The sequence below is a fragment of the Rhinolophus sinicus genome, chromosome 12 (assembly GCF_057876585.1).
Source record: "Rhinolophus sinicus isolate RSI-liver-muscle chromosome 12, RSI-T2T, whole genome shotgun sequence".
Lineage (NCBI taxonomy): Eukaryota > Metazoa > Chordata > Mammalia > Chiroptera > Rhinolophidae > Rhinolophus > Rhinolophus sinicus.
Genome location: NC_142512.1, coordinates 41,404,924 through 41,424,121, shown reverse-complemented (window position 1 = coordinate 41,424,121; position 19,198 = coordinate 41,404,924). Strand labels below are relative to the sequence as shown.

Sequence of the window (19,198 nt, the reverse complement as noted above, 5' to 3'; positions counted from 1 at the left end):
CAGTTAGGTATCAATTTGAAATGCATGTACTTCCAGTGTGAAATCCTCTCAGTGACCACAGTCTCCTTAAAGCCAAAGCCAAGAGCAGGGGAGGCCTCTGTGTGGTCCAAATGCTCCGGAAGGGAGGGAAGGTTAATTTATTGAATGTTTACCATCTACCTGGCGTGTAACCCATGCCATCTTACAACATCCTCCCAACACTGTGAAACAGGTTTTATTAGCCTCACGTTACAGGTGAGGGAACTGAGGTTTGGAACAGAGAAGTCACTTGCCCGATATCGTGGATGGAGGAGAACCGTTAGCTTGAAGTCAATTTAGCTAATGATTTATTTGCCTAATCATCCATTTGCATCTTTTATGTGTCCTAGTTTTTCCTCTTCGTTTGAGCATTCTGAGGACTTGATTAAAAGTTCATCTAAAGCCGTATATTTTTAATGGTCTGCTGATTATGTATCGAAGCTGCTGGGTCTCGCTGCTAATGAGTGGCAGAGCTGGGATTCACTCCCAGCCCATCTGACTCCCCTGTCCGTGACTTTGAGCTCCCCGTTTTCTTGGGAGGAGGAAGGCAGGCTTTCCCCTGGAATCCAAAAAGGCTGGAAACGGGGGTCCAAGGCAGAGGTTGGATGTCCACACTGGACCCTCCCATCTGCTCTATCAAAGGGAAGGAAGCCTTGAGCCTGTGCTGTCAGAAGTGAGGGCATGCTCCTGTCCCTTCGCTGCCTTCTGTGTTCTCTTCTGTCTGCTGAGGGCACTAGAGAAGATGCTCTCAGGCAGTGGTCCCCAAATGCTGGGGTCCGGGTGCTGTGCATCAGAACAGCAGGAGGACCCTAAATATACATGCCTGGCTTCACTGCGGACTGACTGAATCCAAATCTCTCAGGGTGGGAGCCAAGCATCTTAACCTGTTCTCTGGGTACTTCTTCTACACCCCAAGTTCTGGAACCCACTCCTCCGTGGTAACTCAGGGGAGTCTGTGTGTCCCGTCTCACCTCCCATCCTCCTCCCCTAACTCTTGAGACTCAGAATCTAGGATGGTAAATCAAAGATTTACCGAGTCCTGGGCTACTGGCCCGCTGCTTCTCTCACTCATGCTATGTGGAATGGAGTCAGTTCTTCCTGCTTTCCTAACCTCCATTTCCCCACATGACATTCAGGAGATAAAATGGTGCAAGATCAACCGGGTTCCCTCCCCTGCGTTTCCCTGTGGCTGGCGACCCTCCCCTTCATCTGTGTGTAACTCACAACAGAGACAATGGTTAAAAATGGGGTGGGGACACCATCAGAATCCTCCCAACCAGTTTGGGAAATACCAAAACAGAAGAAACTGTGCTCCCAATGTTCATTAGGAACCCTGAGTGGGCAGTAACCCTCTTCTATTTTGGCATCCAGGGGCAATGAGGGCCTCCTAGGGCCCTGGGGTAATGAAAATTCAGCTAGTTTTCCCACATTCCCAAGGAGGTCATGGAAGGCGTTGGGAAGGGCGAGTGGTCCTGGAGGGCCTTGGGTGCAGGGTAAGGAGAACGCAGTGGGTGGACTGATGGCCATTGAAAAAAGGAAATGGATATAGCAGACACCAGTGAGGTGGGGTGACCAGGCTGGTGAAGACAGATATCAATGATCATGGCTCAGCAGTCCCTGTCCTTCGGTTCCCCCTCCTATGCTATGGAAGCCTCTGGATCTAAGGTGCTGCCCTGGGGAGGGAGATGAGAAAATCCTGAATAGATTGAATTTAAATCTGAAATTTCTGAGTTCAGCTGAAATTGATTAAGTTTTCTGCTACTGGGCAAAATGGGGATCTCAAAAAGAGACGATAGGAAAATTAAGTTGCATCTTTTTAGAACCCCTAAATTGTAGCTAATTCATTTCTTCTTTTTGTCCAGTCAGGGGCTGGCTGCCATCTCAGGCCTTTCCAGCTGTGACATCCCCTGTGGGTCCGATCCCTGGGCCTCTTGACCTTATCGCTGCACTGCTGCTGCTACAGCTCAAGGTACTGCCTGAGGATACACAGGTCACATCCCAGTGGGGATCTGCCGGACCTCGCCATGGACGGTGGTTTGCCCCTGAGTCCTTTAGTCAAGAGATATTATTAAGAAACCACTGCGTGCAGGCCCTGGGCTGGCATCGTGCCTGGTTCTGGGGTCAGCCAGTTGAATAAGACCCTGGTCTCATCCTTAACACATTTACAGTCTTGTGGCAACAAACAATTAGAAGCCACTGGTTCTAGAACCTTAATTAGGAATTGCTCCTGATTGCCGCTTTTAAGAACTGGCATCAGCACATCTTCTGCTGGTCAGTCAACAAATACTTATTGAACACCTACTATATGCTAGACTCTGTTTAGGTGCTTGGGATAAATCGGTGAACAAATAATATAAATAAATGGGCCTTGAAGGTCTGATTTTATCTCTCTGCCCACCTTGGTCCTGGGGAAGCAGATATTGGTGCTTCAAGCTGAACTACCAAATGATACATTTAATTACAAGACGTTTCCCACCCCCATATTCATCCCCTGAATTCCCATCCCCTTTTGATCCCCAGTCAAGGCCAACTACAAAAATCCCTTGGTAATCAGCTGGGAGCTTACAGGCCCCAGACAGTCCTTCAGTGGCCTGTGGGAATGTCCCAAGAGGAGCATTTTTTGTCAAAAGAATGACAGGAGTTTAATTACTGTGTGGCCCGTGTGGGTGATTTCCATTTGACAGAGCAGAGCCCAGACAGTTCCTAGGAAGGCCTGTTGTGCGAGGCTGTGGCCGCTGGGGCCTGCTCCAACCAGAGCAGGAGTGAGCCTGGGGCCTGCGCCCAGGGCAGGGGCAGCAGGAATGCTTTGAATGCGTCATCTGCATGTGGCCTTGGAGCTTACCACTGGCTACTGGGGGCAGTTTAATTAATAATGTCCACTGCTTGTCATTTATCATTAGCAAGACAGGAGGGGTCGGAGGTGGGGGCATCTAAGAGGGCAGGGGAGGCTCTCTCAAACAAGGTACATTGATAAATTAAAGTTTTATCCATCAATGTCATGGGGTGGTCGCTGTTGGGCAGCCCCACGTTGTTTTCCTCTTGTTCAGAGGCCAATCTTGTTTTTCTGACAGGGCTTTGCAGCAGCTTGTGGAGAGTTTCGTCCATGATTGTATTTTTCCCTGTCAAATGTCAGCGAAGAACTAGGTTGTGTGGTACAAATGGGAAGGAGAGAGAGTGGAATGTGTCCTGGCGATTGGTTCCCACTGGGACTGCAAAGTAGAACTCTAAGGTGGATCCAGTCTGAGGTTAAACATTGTTTGGCATCAGGAGTATTTTACAAATTGGAAATTTTTACATTAAAATCTGAGATTCTGGCTTTTCTTTTCTTTTTTAATTTTTATTGGGGACTATTGGAGAACAGTGTGTTTCTCCAGGTCCCATCAGCTCCAAGTCGTTGTCCTTCAATGGCAACCTTGTTGAAAGCTTGCGCTCTAACCACCTGAGCCTTCCGGCCACCCCTGGCTTTTCTTGAAAAGGTAAGATGTGGCAGAAAACCAAGCCCTCTTTTTCAGCACAGCAATATCCAGCTGCTGGGCAGCATAGGCAGCCAGGACGGCTGTGTGACGCTGTGGAGGTTGTGAACTGCACAAAGTCACCTGGCAGATGGGACAATGGAGACTGAATCCAGACCAGGTTGTCTGCCATGAAGAGGCCCTGTAGGCAGGAAGTGGGCCTTCCGGGTGACCTCCTCCAACAATCCCTGCTGCCTTACTCCCCCCTGCCCCATTCATTCACATTATGTACCAGAGTTTTGACTCCTAGCGTATTCAGAACACTGCTCCATCTCCTCCATGTGAGCACTTTTCTTCATCTTTCAAGGCTCAGCTCAACTCTAACTTCCTCCAGGCACCTTCCTGGGTTTCCCATAAGATCTGGGGGTTCTCCCCTCTGTATTTTCTCAACAGCCCATGCACACGGCTGTCATGGCACTCAGCACGACATTGCGCTCCAATTTGTTAACAGGTCCTTGTTTCCCACAGACATTGATCCCCTTGGAGACACCCTACTAATTTCTGCTTTCCCTTGCCTGGCACATGGCACTTAATCGGTCAGGGCTGAATGGATGACTTTGTGGCTGAGGTTACATCAGGAAAGGGAGGCCCCCCAAGAGGTTGCCAAGATTCCCAAGCCATGAAGGTCAGGAAGAGGTAAAAGATTTTAGCTTTGGGGTTTTGAAATGATCTTGGACTCCTAGTTCTCTCTCTTGGATGTTCTATACGGCACTTCAAATATTATATATATATATATATATATATATATATATATATATATATATATATATCTCCAGTCTTCCCCCCAGAAGCATTATTGAGATATGATTGACATATAACATTGTGTAAGTTTAAGGTGTATAATGTGATGATTTGATACACAGATATATCGTAAAATGATTATCACAATAAGGTTAGTTAACACCTGTATCACCTCACACGGTAATTACCATTTTTTGTGTGTGGTGAGAACAGTAACTACTCTTAGCAACTCCCAAGTATACAATATAGTATTGTTAACTATAGTCACCGTGCTCTACATTAGACCCCCCCAGGACTTATTTCTCTTATAACTGGAAGTTTGTAGCCTTTGACCAACATCTCCCTATTCCCCCAACCCCCTACCCCAGGAAACCACCATTCTACTCTCTATTTCTATGAGTTTGATTCTTTTATATTCCACATATAAAAGATCATACAGTATTTGTCTTTCTCTGTCTGACTTATTTCACTTGGCATAATGCCCTCAAGGTCCATCCATATTGTTGCAAATAGCAGGACTTCTTTCTTTTTTATTGCTGAATAATATTCCTCTGTGTGTGTGTGTGTGTGTGTGTGTGTGTGTGTGTGTGTGACATTTTCTTTATCCATTCTTCTGGTGATGAACGCTTAGGTTTGTTTCCATGTCTTGGCTATTGTGAATAATGCTGCAATGAACATGGGGGTGCAGGTATCTATCTGAGATGATGATTTCATTTCCTTCTGTGTATGTGTGATTGCTGTATTATATGGTTGTTCTGTTTTTAATTTTTTGAGGAACTTCCACTGTTTTCCATAGTGGCTGCATCAATTTGCAATCCCACCAATGGTGCACAAGGGTTCCTTTTTCTCCACATCCTCACCAACAACTGTTATCTCTTATCTTTTTGTAGAACACTTTAAATCTTGAGCCATGCTGATTTTGGGGTTTCTTCTGACCAGAAAGCTGAGTGTCTGGGATTTTTCACATTTAGCTTGTTCTGTTGTAAGGAGGAAAAAGAGAGCCTGGTGAGCCACACTTGGCTTTGGAAGCTTCTGCTCCCTACTGACTTGTATGTCTCCCTTCACTAGCCAGAGCACATCACGTGACAAAGCCTGAGGGAGGCCAGTGGGTCAGAGAAGTAGCATCCTTCTCCAGAGAGGAGGAGAGACTATCTGTGAACTTGGGGACATTGTAGCACAGGCATACAAACAAGTAACTACAGGATGTGAGAAGTACCCCAGAGTTCTGCATAGTGCTAGGAAGGGAAAGGGGCAGGGAAAGCTTCATGGAGGAGGTAACATATGAGTTGGGTCTTGAAGAATGTGTAAGAGTTCACCAGGCAGAGAAAAACAGGAAACATTTAGGCAGAGTGAAAAAGCAAATGACAAGGTCTGAAATTGCCAAAAAGCCTTGTATGCTCTCAGTGGCTGGAGCACGGAGGTGCAGGGGTTAACTCTGGAAGAGTGAACTGGACCAGGACACAGGAGCTTTGCCCATCAGGCTAGGGACTTTTTTCTAAAGGTGGTGGGGAGACACTGAGGTTTCTGGGCAAGGAGATACGATTTTGAACCCCGGGGTGACTGGATGGAGGGATGTTTTCATGCTAAGTACAGAGAAGCAGCCAAATACAAGGGCGCCCTAAATTGGGAGAACCCCTCCACCCCCACACTCCCCCCACCCTCCCACTCTCACCACCCCCGCCCAAGAGACAAGGTTTTCTACACTGGAGCCCATGTAGGAACGATCTCCTGAGGTCCCCCTTCCTGATGCAGGGAGCGGGTACAGCTCACTGACAACCACGTACAGGGGCGCAGAAGGGACGAGCGGCCTAGCGTCTTCTTGGGGCTGAGCCCCAAGGACCCGCCTGACCCCGCGCCACCCCTCCCCCAACCCCCTGCGCTTGGAGAGAGGCCCCTCCCCGGCCTCCGGAGGCCTGGCGTGGCGGATATTTGTCTGTGATACGATTGTAATTTGGGCCCCTTTTGGCCGCAGTAAATTGTCCTGTTTGCACAGCGCCAGGCTGAAATAGACCGGCTCGCGCGCCCCAGGAAATGAGCTCACGGCCAGGCCGCCGCAGAGAGCGCGCTGCAGCCGCCCCGGCGCTCCCCGCGCCCCCGCCGGCCCGCGTGCGGGCGGAGCTGCTATTTTTTCATTTGACCGACTTAAACAGGTAATTTGAATTATGATCATGAAAAAGTGCCCCAAAGTACTCTGCCACCGAAAGCTCAGAGCAAAGCGGGAGACGCTGCAATGGGGAGTCGGGAGGCTGCAGCATCTTCCTTTGTAGAGAAGGGGGGGCAACCAAGGCTTGATCTGAGATGGGCTTCTTGCGCCACCTCCCAAGAGGCAATAAAGAAAGCCAAAACCCGTGGTGACAAATTATAATTTTACAAAAATGATTTCTCAGTAGGACTTTACAGCCATGGAAGAGGACATTTGAAGCATAGCTACACCCACCTTCTCATCTCCTGCGTGCAACACAACAGCTATTTTAATTTCTCTAGTTTCTGGCTGGTCTTCACCTCTACACATATACAGACTGGTCAGCATGTAATAATCATGGCATATATCCCATTCTGTGCTCCTTTATTTCACATGCTTTTAATTTGTAAATACTGTCTCTTGTTACACAATTTTCCAATTTCCCATTTTTATTAGTGGCATAGTACTTCTTTGGATGGATGTGCCATCATTTATAGGACCATCCCCCTATGTTGGCCGGAGAAGGTGTCTCCAGTTTTTCCCTATCATAAATAATATCGCAGTAAATGTCTCGGTAGATATAGAATTGTTCTCTCTTTCTGATGAATTATTTCCTTAGGATTAATTCCCAGGAGGAAGATTATTGGGCCAAAGGCTATGAACATTTTTATGTCACTTGGTATTATTGCCAAATTGCTTTCCAAAAGCGTTGTGACTGATAATTTACAGTCTTAAAAGGAGGAGCTGACCAAATGTGTGCACTGCACTTCCTTACACACAAAGACCATGACCTTGGGGATCAGAAGAGCCAGTCCCTGTGGGCAGCTCCAGGTGAGGAGAGAGGTACAGGTGAAAAATGACTAGGAGGGAGGGGTGCTGGGAGAGCCCTTCCCCCAGTGTCAGTACTTTCTGGAAGGGCAGGTATCCTGGATTTTGGACTCCGTCTCCTGCCGTCTGTGTCCTCTCTGTCAGATGTTTGTTCAGACCCATCATTCCCAAGCCCCCAACTCACTGTCCACCCCTCAGAGTTCCTCCTGCCAGGCTGCCTGGGAATGGCTTAGCCTTGGCCCTGAAATAGCATGCTATTTGGCTGAGCCAGCTTTATGAGGAGCTATTCACAACTTTACCTTCTTGTCGCCTTTGTTTTCTGTGAAGCAGAGCTAACCCCTCAATGACAGGCTAAGGAGGGGCAGCTGGAGTGTGCTTGGAGAAGCCAGCTACCTCACAGTGCATCCAAGTCTTTGCCAGGTTGGGTTACGGTGGGATCTTCTGTATTTACAAAGACCAAGACTGGGAGATGCAACTGAAGACAAAACATCTGCTGTCCACACCTCAACCATCTGATTTGCTGATGTCCTTTCTCCTACAGTGGTTTTGGTGTCACCCCAGCTGACATTGTAGAGTGTTGTGTTACTTTCCGGGCAACACTATAGGAAGAAAGCACTTGTAGGGAACAACTGGGCAAAGAGAAGACAAACTTGATTTCTCCTCTCTGTACTAACCCATGTATTCTTGAGACAAGCCACTCAGGGAATGTAGGCCCCAACTTTGTACAAAACAAAGTTCTGGATGGATTGGCCACATCAGTGCTGTCCTGGAGACCCAAAAGCCATTGTCAGAGTCTCATCTTCCTTCCATGGCTGTGCCACAGAGAAGTGAACAGAGGTGGCCCTGGCAGGAGGGATCTGAGGGGTGGACAGTGAGATGGGGGCTTGGGAATGACAGGTCTGAACATCTGACAGGGAAGGGAGAGGGCAAGACGGGGAATCTGAATATTCCTGGGATAAACTGTTACCTGCCCAGGAGAGCCGAGACCCAGGTAACGTGGCGTTTTCCTCTGATCCCTCAGGTCCACAGCTCCTGTCTCCGTGCCTGCTTCCCGAGGGACTGCTGGAAAGCCACCATGCTGTCATCTCTGGTAGGTGTCACATTCAGAATCCCCCCTCCACCCCAGCTCCCAACCAGAGTCCCAGGATCCAGCTATGCCTCTGACTTGCCCTCGTTCCTGGTGAAGTTCATGCCCATTGGCTACTGTGCCTGAGAGGACAGAGGGAAGCCATTATTGCTCCAGCTGCCTGGAGAGCATGCTGCTAGCATGTCATGGGATCCTACCATGGCTCCTTCCTGAGGCTCCTCAGCCTCACATGTAAGCAGAAGCCCATATACAGGGGAACCACCGAGGCTGGTAATGAGTATACCCTTAGTCCCTGCTGAGTGGAAATGGGTGTGAATTGGGGCATCTGGCTGCTCACTGTTAGGTTGGTCCTTTCCTGCCTGGGGCAATGTTTTCCCACAAGTACTGCCTACTAGCAGGCATTCGTTCCCCTCCTCCCCACTCAGCCCTTTCCAGCCCCTTTGGCTCAAGTCCCTAATCTGGAATATTGTCTCAGTGCCTCTAGTTCTCACAGTCTAATTTGTTTTGTACTTGGTGACGGTACCACCCAATGAGTGCTCAACGTCATCTTCTCCAAGTGTCTGCAAGGCCCAGTTAATCCAGCTTCACCTCATTGTCTTGTTCTTTGCCTCACACTCAGTCTGTCTCCCCAGTACAACAGGACCCTCTGGGGGGGCGGCCCATCATTTGAACACTGTAGTCCCCAGCCCCACCTTTTAAAGCACTCCCAGATAGAAGGACAGGTGCAGAGGGCATCTACTGTGGTGGTTTCATGGTTGGGCTGTGGTGCTAAACTGCCCTGGTTTGAATCCCAGCTGCCCTATTTAATAGCAGTGTGACTGTGGGCAAGTTATTTAACCTCTCTGTGTCCAAGTTTCCTCATTTATAAAACAGAAAACAACCCCTCAGAGCAGTTGGGAGGATTAGAGAAGATGGTTTATAAAGTATCTGGCAGGTAGGGAATACTAAAAAAAGACGCAATTTCTTAGTGGGAAAAAAAAGCAGTTTTGTTCCATTTAACACACACCGCCTGACTGTCCCGTGGATCCAACGTTGTGCTATAGGATGAGGTAGGTGAGACCTCTCAGAGTTGCTGCTAGGGTGGCAGGTGTGGAAACAAGCTCACGGTCACGCAGAGCACAGCCAGGGCCGTGAGAGCAAACCCTTTAAGGGCCAGAGGAAGGGGAGGGCTTCCCTGGTTGGAGAGTTGGGAAAGCGTCTTTGGTAAAGTGGAATTTGGGTCCAGCTTTCAATAATATGTAGGTTTGTAAAACCTTGATGAGGAGACATTATTCCAGGTGGAAGAGAGAGCAGAAGCCAAGGTAGGGAGTTAAGAGAGGGGAAGCCCTTTAACACATCAAAACAACCCCTAAACACGGACAACACCTAAAACTTCAGTGCTATGACAACAAGCTTTCCCCTCCCGACTCATCCTGTCAGCCGTGTGTTTCACACACAGACCTGAGAGAAGCTCCCATGTTGATAGGCTGGTCCTATGAGTTGGGCAAGAGTAGCTCCCCCTCTATTCTGAGGCTTTCCCACCCTGTCTGGGCCCCCCAGAACCAGACATGTGCCTGAGACACCGTAGTAGAACCCTGAATGCTGGTGTCTGGTCCTGCCCTGGAAAAGTCCAGACTGGGAGCTGAAGGAAGGAAGCTGTTTTCTAGGAAACGCATGGATTTACGTCCCAACTCTGCTCCTCACTGCTTGTGTGCACTTAGGCAAGTGGCTAGCAGCTCTGTCTCTTGGTTTCCTGGGCTATAAAATAGAGATAGTAATAATTGTGTCTGTTCCCCAGTCCCCCAATTTGCCCTCACCACTGTTTGTATTGTCTTGAGGAACAGGAAATCCAAGTACCTGCCCTTTGGGAACTCCTCTCGCTGTCCTCCATTAAAGGTCAAGGGGGCTGTACAACATAACCAAGGTCTGGGGTGGGCGTCTGGGATGGGCAGGGTGATCAGAGCTTGTTCGTTTCCCTGGGGCACCTGGGAGGACAAGAGGTTCCAGCTCCTGAGGTCCCCTGGTGCTCCCTGGATCCTGTCTGCTCTAAGTCTCTCCTCCAGCTTTCCTGTCTGTTCTGTGAGCGCCCCCTCGCCCTTTCAATAAATTCCCAGTTTGCTTAAGTCAGCTGGAATTGAGGTTTATGGCTTGCAATCGAACAATCCTCCCAATTTAGCACGTCTGTCTAACTCATAGATCTGTCCTACAGAATAAAGATGAATGCACATGACGGGCATATTGCAAGGGTGCCAGAGATGGTTGTCACCATTATTATTCTCAGTTAATCTTCACAATAACCCATGCATGAGGCAGGTGGTACACTGCCTTGTCAGACGAGGAAGTAAAGTTCAAAGAGATCAATTGGCCCTCCCAAGTTGCCTCCCTAAATGGCAGAGCGGGAACTCAATGCCAGATATGTGTGATTGCAATGTCCCTGAGCCATACACTGTCCCTCACTGTCCCAGGGCTCCTTCTGTGCTGGTACACCTTGCCAGAGTGTAGCCCATCAGCTGAAACCACAGTGCCTTCCAGAATGCCTACTGCAGCTCAGGTATTGGCCCAGCAAAGCAGGGCAGGATCCAAGAACGTTGCTCTGGGGGATGGGCGGGCGGCATCCAAGCCCTCCACATGAGCATCCTGCAGCCCAGGGCTTGTCCCTGCTGTCTCAGGTAAAACTTTGGAAACCTCAACCCCTAATTACCGCCTGGCACAGGGCACCCAGTGGTTTCCGGGTGGCTTGTATTGACTCGCGCAGTCTTCATAGGACATGGGTCTGGGCTAAATTTAAGCACCGTCACAGACAATTTAACAGTTTTCTGTGGGGGGGTAATTTAATGGTAAACCATAATTACCGATACAACTGATACCTTAATTCCCAAAACAATCTGTGGAGGTGTGTGGAATTCAAATCAGTCCAATTAGAATTCCATCTCCTCATAATAAAATACAGCATAATTGCTAATTGCCCCCCTGGCTCACAATATTTTAAGGCAGAAAGTTGGGTTTGTTTTTTAATATGGCTTTTATTTTAAAGTGTTTGTTTTCAATTTTGGACCATTGCCCACAAGAGGGAAAGGATCCAAGTCTCTGTACTCAGGGCTCTTGTGGGACCTTAGTGCTTCTCCCCTTGGCAAGAGCAAGGCCCAGGAGAGGGCCAGCTGTGCATAGGGCTCCACTCATATTAGAGGCCCAGCCCTTAGCAAGGCCAGGAGATACTCTGTTGATATAAGCCAGTTGCATTTTAGGGTACATTTGAGTTAATAAAGAATTCTGATGAGCACTAGAGTCAGACATGCAGAGGTTGAAAGCCAGTAGGCGGTGAGACAAGTTATTTAACTTCCATGTGACTCAGTTTGCTGGTCTGTAAAATGGGTATAATAATTGACCTTGGTTGTGAAGATTGCCACAGTGCCCTACACATAGTAAACACTCCAGAAATTATAGCTGTGTTGTATCATAAATTCATTCATTTGCTCACACAGCATAAATATAGATACATACCAAGCACTATATGTGCAAGGCATGGTTTTAAGTGCTGGGGATAAAACTGTGAACATACCAGATCAAGCCCTTGCCTTTCGTAACTTTCATTCTAGTGGGGAACAGATGATGATAAACAAACGAAGATGTAAGATAATCTGACCCCTGTGAGAGTAATGGGTTCTGGTTCACATGGTGTGATCAGGGATGACCTCCCTGAGGAGGTGGAATCTGAACTTATCAACCCTAGGAAGCTGAATTTACAGATGAGGAAACCGGGGCTCAAAGGTTAAACTGTGGGAGGCTTATACATACCATAAAAGTTTGGGAAAGATGAGCTGAGAGGAACAAGTTAGAGGAAAGGCACTAGGTGGTCAGGCAGAGAAAGCCACACAGACGACATGAGGACCTGAGGGGCTGCGATCACAGCTCACTACCTTTAGTCTGGAAGACATCCTCAGGGTCACTTGGAGGTCGCAGCAGAGGAGAAAGTGCTTAGGCAGTGGTTTGAAGAGACGTGGCTTCAGATCCTGGCCCTGGACCAAGTTGCTATGAGGCCTGAGCCAACCACTTCCCCTCCCCCAGGCAGCATCTGTAAACTGAGAACAATAAGATGTGTCACATGGTCATTGGCAAGGGTTGTATGGGATCATGCGTCTTAAGAACTGGGCCCTTAAGAAGTGCCAACCTGGGGCTGCTGGTTGGCTCAGTGGTTAGAGCGCAGTGCTCATAACACCAGGGTTGTAGGCTCAATTCCCACATGGACCAGTGAGAAACAACAGTTTGAGCTTGGAGCTGAGCCACCGGTGGGAGGCCAGATGGCTCAATGGTTAGAGAGCAGTGCTCATAACACCAGGGTTGTGGGTTCGATTCCCACATGGGCCAGTGAGCTGCGCCCCCCACAACTAGATTGAAAACAATGACTTGACGAGGATCTGATGGGTCCTGGAAAAACACAGTGTTCCCTAATATTCCCCAATAAAAATTAAAAAAAAAAGTTCCAACTCTGTGTGTCCCCCTACTGAAAGTGAGGCCTAGAGAGGGGAAGTGACTTGCCCAAGGTCACACAGCAAGTTGTGGCAGAGAGGAGACAGGTTTTGGTCCAGTGTTCTCCCCCTTTCTGACAGCCAGGAGGCAGCTTCTTCAGTAGCCGGGTAGAGGGTCTTTGCAGGACAGTCATTGACAGGCAGCAGGCCAAGGAGGAAGTTTCAAATGAGGGAGGATGAGGGTCAAACAAAAAGGAACCCCCCCAATGAAAGTGTACCTGAGTTAGTACAAAATAAGCATCCTGATTTCGAATTCAGGCTTTCATTTACTTCCAGCTGCTGGGCCTGTTGGAGACACTGGGAGGAGCAGAGCTGACTTCAGGGGTTGGGGAAGGTTAGAGGGATGGCGGGGGGCTGGTCTGGAACGAAGACATATTGCTCCAGGACAACCCCCTTCTGCTGAGAAGCCCTCTGGCATTCCCAGACAGGCCCTCCCCTCCCCATTTGACAAATCCCACTTCCCAGCTGAGATCCAAGGGGCCTCCAAGATTAAAAACCTGGTCACCCACTGGTTATGGGGCAAATGGCTCCTATTACGAGAGGGCTCCAGGGGCCTGGGAACCCAGCAAGGGGTGGGCAGGCGTTTGCTGACACGTCTTATCCAGGGCCAGGGCCATTCACTGCCCACAAGGAGGTGGGGATCTGGGGGGCCCACCTGAGCTCCTTGCACCTCGCAATAATTACCATTCTTTGGCTGGCCGCTGTACAGACCACCCCATGGATGGGAATCTGGGTCCAGGCTGAATAGGGCTTGACTTACTGCTCAGGAGCTCCCCTTCCCACGACTGGGGCCTGGGGGAAGAAGGGAGTGGGGACAGATTCAGGCTTCTAGCACCCTATGGAAGAAGCAGCAAGATTCAAGGACAGAGTCCCTAGAAATGAGGGCTGACAGGCTGGGAAAGTTCTTGGGGTTTAATTCACTCTTAGCCAAGGGACTTCTGCTCCCATGCCCTCGGAGGCCTTCTGGATATGATTTTAGACTCCTGGGTTCCTTGACTCATAACTTCTGTGATGGCAGATGTAACTGGTACACTGAACCAATCACAACTCCTAGTATCATCAAAACGCAACTTTATTTTTGTCTCCCACTTTTCTTTAAATTTTCTTTGGTGAGAGCATTCTCCCCTGTTTCTGAATCAAAACTCTCAGAGGCCCATGACTTTTCTGCCCACCCACTCATAGGTTAAACAGAGTCCCGAAGTCACTTTAAGTCACAAACACCATCTCAGTTCAGACACTGGAATTTCTGGGTTCTGTATAATATTACTGTAGCAAGAATGTCTACATTTGTATTCTGAAACAATTCTCATTTACTCACTCATTCAGCAAACTCCGATTGAGGGTCCATATGTGGTTGATTGTAGCTGGGAAAGCTCCACAGATAGAGAAGACATCTGGATGTGTGCAGACCTGCATTCAGCCACCCATCTCACAATGACCAGAAGTTCAATGCCACCCTGGATGAGAAGAAACTCATTTATATTTCTGTTTAGGCAACAATCAGGAAGCCTGGTGCTCTACAGTCTAGAGAACACTTGTAAAGATCACATCTCATTTAACCTTCAGCAGTACCCATTTTACTGATGGGGAAACTGAGCCTGAGAGAGATTAACTAATGTACCTGACAACGCTCAGTTAGTAATGGCGAATTTTAGGTTCTAACCAAAGTTTTCTAGCCCCAGCTTTGGAGCTCTCTCTGCTTCACCACAAGCCTCTTGTGCTTTTAGGGCCATGATCTGACTTTCTCTCTTTTATTGTAGGGCCACGATCTGACTCTCTTTTTTGTTATCTGTGTGGAAGAGCAAGGCAGGGAATCTGCACTCTGAGAAATAACCAGGGAGGAAGGGTAGGCAGGCTAAATCCTTCCCCATGATCAATAGAGAGTAGCCAGGTCTCAGACCAGGAAAGCTGCAAGGCAAAGGCTTTTAACTCCAAAAATTTGAGAAACCATGTAAGACCTCTAATGCTATTGGTTAGAGGAAGAACTTCAGGAAAAATTAAGATTTAAAATTAATAGAAGGAGTGAAAATACTATTTGGAAGTTGAAGGGAACAGCATGATGGCTGCCAGCAGCTCCTGGCTCACATTCATTCTCTCAGCCACCCCAATATTAGAAGAGATTTTTTTCCCCCCAAGAGTTCAGAAAGAAGTCCCAGAATTGATCCTCATTGGCTCTGGTGGGTCATGTGTCCCTCCCTAAACCAATCACTATAGCTGGGGGATTCAGTGACCTGATTAGCCAATCCTGGCTCACATGATTGGTCTGAAGTGAGGCAAGCTGGGATCAGCTCCCCCAGAACTAAATGTATTGCAGGTAGGGAAAAAGCTATTACCAGAAGGAGGGTGAGGGGCAGGAAAATGGGAAATTAGATAAGAAAGAGGGCTTTGTACAGATTAAGGATTTCAATTTTACAAATTGGCAGTAGGCGCTAACAGGGAAAAGCTGTTATTGACATAGGGTTCAGGGAATTCAATCAGGCAGCAATGAACTTGCTGCTATTCATGACGTCTAATCATTAAATGTCAATTAAACATACATCGTATCTATTAATGTAAATAACTTAACAATATGGCATAATGATTAAGGGAGTAGAACCTGATTCTGTCACTTACCAGTGATTTTGAGGAAGTTACTTAACTTCTCTATGACTCAGTTTCCTCATCTGCAAAATGGGTACAATAATATCTGTTCCTGGTTTTTCTGTGAAGATTAAATGAATTTATACACATAAGGCACTTACAGCAGAGCTAGCCAAAGTGTTTGCTTCAGTTCCCAGGAGTCGGGACACCTCAGATCCTGCAGGAACCTCTAGCTCTGGCTACACAGACCTGACCAGGCTGGCCTAGCAGCGGTAACAAACGTGAGCAGTGACCCACTTGCCCGCTGCCCTCTGTAGCCTCGCTTGGCTGACAAACAGGAAGGTGGCAGGGCTGCCTGGGTGCCCATGCCACCCCCACAGCCCTGTGTCTGGCCCCAACCTTCGTCTCTACTCGAGGCTGCGGTGAACTTGGATGGTGCTACTCTCACCGCAAGCCACAGACCGTCACAAATTGCCCTGTGGTGAGTAGCGAGCACATTTATAATTGATGAAATCAGGGTGGGGGAGCCAGAGCTCATTGCTGAGATGTTTAGTAAACAAGACCCTAAGCCCTTGAGTGGGGGCAGGGATGCTTGAGAGAAAACAAGGGACAGAAAAAGGGGGGAGCAGCTCCCTCGAGAGTGCTTGAAAGGCCCCAGCTGTCAGCTTGTTTTTATTATTAAACTTATTTTGAAAATTTTCAGTCATACAGAAAAGTTGCAAGAGTATTATAAACGGCTGTATACCTATCACCTACAGTCGGTCACCCATTCTTAACATTTGCCACATTTGCTTCTTTCTCACTATACAGATGTATATTTAATATAATAATATACACATTATTATTTTTAGTCTTTTATTTTGCTGAACCATTTGAGAGTAAGATGCAGAGATCATGACTATCCCCCCTAAATATTTCAAGGACATTCTTTTAGATACCTTCAGGAGAATGTTCAACGTAAGGAAATTGAATATCAACACAATACTATGATCTAATATACGGTCCATCTTCGAATCCCACTGATTGCCCAATAACATCCTTCATAACAAGGTTCTTTTTTCATTCCAGGCTGGCAAACTCTTCAATAGTCTGCACAGTCAGGTAGGAGGAATGAAGTTATGGTCAGGTCAGAAAACAAGGCCAAGCTTGGGATGACAAGTGGGGCCAGACTTAAGAGCTGGATAAACTTGGGGAGCCCTGGAAACTTCTTCCAGAGGGACCCAGGGGATGGGAGTTCAGGTGAGCAGGAGAGGGGCACACAGATTCTGAAAGGACTGGGAACCCAAGGGAGAGACAGGAGGCTCCCATGCTTCCTGTTACAGCATCCAATCCCTGGGCCCAGATAGGTGGGGGCTGGAGAGCTGTGTTAGGGAGATGGGGAGACATCAATCTTTTAGGCACAGGAGTTAGGAAGAGAGAGAAAGCCTTGTCATTTGAATGTTAAGTGGCTAACTTGTGTATTCACCTAACAAGTGTTTATTGCACTCTTGCTATGAATGGAGAACTATTCTAGGTGCTGGAGATACAGCTGGATAGAGCCCCAGCCCTAGCCTCATGGTGTTTATTGGAGGACGTGATTGTTTGGGTTGTTGTTACAGAGATAGTGGCTCCCCTTCTCGCCCCACCTGGCCCACCCACACATTTACATACCTGTTGTAGGGGGCAGGGGTGTATACTTCTCCACTCTATTAACACTGAACTTCGTCATGATGCTTCTTTGGTCAATAGAATGTGAGCGGTGTATCATGAGCATCCTGTGACATTCGGCTTGGCTTTTACATTGCTGCTATTCTCTCCGAGAAGAACATGCCCCAAAGCTGCTGGTCCAAGGAGAATGAAGAAATGCTTGGAACAGACCAGTATCCAAGCCACAGCCTGGAGGCACCATGCCCTGACGGACCCACAGGCTCATAAATAGGAATAATAAATGTGTGTTTTCTTAAGCCCCTGAGTGTTGGGGTGGTTTGTTATGCAGCATTATTTCAGCAATAGCTGACTAAGATTGGCAGAGAGAGAATACAAACAAGCCAACTAGTAAATGTATGATGTCAGATGGAGATAGGAACAACAGACAGAAGACTGGAGAAGGGGAAGAGGGTGGTGAATGCAACTGTAGATAAGGGTGCCCGGGGAGGGCTCTCTGATAAGGTAGCAGAAATCTGAAGGAAGTGAGGCAATGTGTCATGTGGTTATCTGGGGTAGAGAATTTCAGGCAGAGGAAATAGCAAGTGCAAAGGTCCCGAGGCAGGAATGAATTTCGTGTAGGAGCAAGACTGTGTGGCTAGAGCAGTGGGGACAGGGTGGGGGTGACAGGAGATGGCTTTGGGGGAGGAGGGCTGGGGACAGATCCTGCGGTAAGGACGTGGAATTTTATTCACAAATCTAGTATAACTTGTTTCTAGCTGTCTGATGAAAGAGCCAGAGAACATGTGAAAAGGCAGAATGCGGGGGGAGGGGAGTCACTGGTTGAGCCCTCCTGCCCTGTTCTGGGATCTTTAAGAAAAGGACCGGTGTAAGCTACAGTCAAACCTGTGTCCTGAGGCCTTTTCCCAGCCCTCGTTCCCCTCCTTTTCCTTGAGGTTCCCCCCTCACTTGTCTCTGTGACTCTTCCTACCCTTACTCCCTTCCGACCTCGCCGACACAGCCCTCCCTAGACCTCCCCCAACACTCAGCCCTTAGTTTTCTATTCCTCTCAGTCACCCCCATCTCATCTCTCAAAGTGGGGACAACTCGTAGGTATCTCTGGGACCCTGAGCATTCTGCCTGTGGTCTTCTCACACTGGACTTAGTTTAAACTGAGCCCACCACCAGGGGACAGGCTCTCAGAGGGCTGTCTGAAACCTAGGAGCTCCGTAGACCTCTCCCGGAGTCCCTTCAAGTTCACAAGTCAGCACTGGCTGGGCTACTGGCTCCATATTTCTAAAATGCTGATTTCAAATGTCACTCCTCAGGCCTTGCCTTGGGTGGTTGCTCTTCCCCATGGGATAAAGGAACCCTCCTGGGCTGGCACTGAAGTGCGTCTCTAATGAGGTCTCAGTTCACCTTTGCTCCCTGGGTAAACCTTCCCCTCCAACCTAGCAGGACCCCATCCCCCTGCCCAGGCCTCAAGCACACTTATACCTAAGCCTTTGCCTTACCTTGTGATCAACAGGTATTTCCTGAGGGCCTACTGTGTGCAAGGCACTGTCTGTGGTGCTGAGGAGCAGGGGCCAACTGGCAGACCACTACAGCCCCCTTGGGTGCCTCCACCTTCCCTCCAGGCTGGGCCACTCAGGGCCTCAGTGACCAATGCCTTTCCTGCCACGGGGCTATTAGGCTCTTAAGCATATCGTGCCTTGTGTCTGATTATTCTTTTAGATGAAGATTTCTTTCTTTTTATATTTATTTTTTTAATTGTAAAAGTAGTATGTGCTCACTTCCCTTTAAAAAAAACAGGATGTCTTCAGCTGCTTTTTCAAGGCTGCCCTCCTCTGCTAGGAAGGGAGCCTCCATCCCCCTTCCTAGTGATTTCCCCAGTGGCCGATGAGGCCAGCACCAGGGACCCCACAGTAATTTGGGTGTGAGCTATGGTGCAAATAACTGAATCAAAGCCTTTTCTGAGAGTGGGAAGAGTTTTCCTGGGAGACAGGAGGTGGGGAAGAAATGAGAAGATAAGAGAATTGCGTTCTTGATGGAAGTTAGGGGGCCCCACAGAGGGGAGACCCAGAGTCTGGGAAGGCCAAGAGAGCATGTTAAAATGCAGAGC

At 48.3% G+C, this 19,198-nt stretch overlaps 1 long non-coding RNA gene across 1 annotated transcript; it reads left to right on the top strand.

Annotated features, from left to right (window-relative positions):
• The first annotated feature begins 6,198 nt into the window (after positions 1 to 6,198).
• On the top strand, positions 6,199 to 17,381 carry LOC141568872 (uncharacterized). The gene is made up of 4 exons (XR_012492107.2): positions 6,199 to 6,421; positions 8,303 to 8,371; positions 15,644 to 15,934; positions 17,182 to 17,381. It is a non-coding gene; the product is annotated as an uncharacterized LOC141568872 (long non-coding RNA).
• Positions 17,382 to 19,198: the final 1,817 nt, after the last annotated feature.